We start from the raw sequence: 1,162 nt of genomic DNA on the forward strand, positions 1-1,162 counted from the left end.
ATATTTCATTTGTGAAAGGTTTTGTTTTTCGCCTTCATATGTTTTTAATGTAGCCAAAAACATGGTTCAATAGTGCCACCCTGTGGCAAAAATATAAGGCCAAGCTTTCTCAGTAGATCCACGTGATTGGATTCAGCAATTAAAAGAGTCATATTGATCCTTCATTTAAAGGCTCTCTTGTGTTCCATATTTATCTATCATTAACATAGTACTCATTAACATAGTACTGCAGCAACTGTAACCCTGCAGATGCCTGATCCCGGCTGATCTCGGAAGCTAAGCAGGGTCAGGCCTGGTTAGTACTTGGATGGGAGACCGCCTGGGAATACTGGGTGCTGTAGGCTTATACCATAGTCTTTCGAGACTGAAGGTTGCCAGCCAACCAACCAACAACATAGTACTTCTAAATGTCACATGTTTTATATGAAATACTATTTAATTTTAATTATTTTCAACTTGTTTCAGTTGTTCCATACATTCAGTAAAACAAATCTTAATTTTTGCTAAATTCAAAAACTTAGTGCCAAATGCTTGTCAGTCATCCCAGCACTTTTGCCTTCATTAACCAGAACACTAGTGGGGGGAGGGGAGCAAGGACTACCCATGGGGTTGGGCTCTAACTACCCACTCCCACCAACCAGCCATCTGAGAGCCCAATCCTGTGCTTGGCGGCACGGCTCCGTGCCGCCGAGCACTGTCGCAAACGTGCTGTAAGGCACGTTTGCGAGACTCACCGCCGGGCTCCCACCCATGCTAACCCAGCGCCAGCCAGTGCTGGGCTAGCGCAGGGTGGTCGCCCAGCCTCCCCTGCTCAGTGGTCTCCCGGACTGCCCAGCCGCAGCACGGTAAGTGGGGGGCGGGGATGGGGGCAGGAAGGAGACATTCTAGGGAGGGAAGAGACCAGCGGGGGGCGGAGAGAGGGTGGGGGGAGGCGTGATGTGGAGGTGTGACACGGGGAGGGGGGCAGGTCTGCGGAGCTCCACTCTGCAGGATCCAAGGCGCTTGTGGAGGGCTGCACGCCCTACATGAGCACCTTTACCTTTGCCAAAAGGTTGGCAGTAACATGAGTAGCCCCATTTTGGGGCTACTTACCTTACCCGGGGGAAGGGGACAAAAGTCCCCTTCTCCTGAGGTGCCTCCCGTGGTAGCCCGGGGTGCGCAG

General features: G+C 51.4%; 1 pseudogene; it reads left to right on the forward strand.

Annotated features, from left to right (window-relative positions):
* The first annotated feature begins 224 nt into the window (after positions 1–224).
* Positions 225–344, forward strand: LOC136646323 (5S ribosomal RNA; annotated as a pseudogene).
* The last annotated feature ends 818 nt before the right edge of the window (positions 345–1,162 follow it).

The sequence above is a fragment of the Tiliqua scincoides genome, chromosome 3 (genome assembly GCF_035046505.1).
Source record: "Tiliqua scincoides isolate rTilSci1 chromosome 3, rTilSci1.hap2, whole genome shotgun sequence".
Classification (NCBI taxonomy): Eukaryota; Metazoa; Chordata; class Lepidosauria; order Squamata; family Scincidae; genus Tiliqua; species Tiliqua scincoides.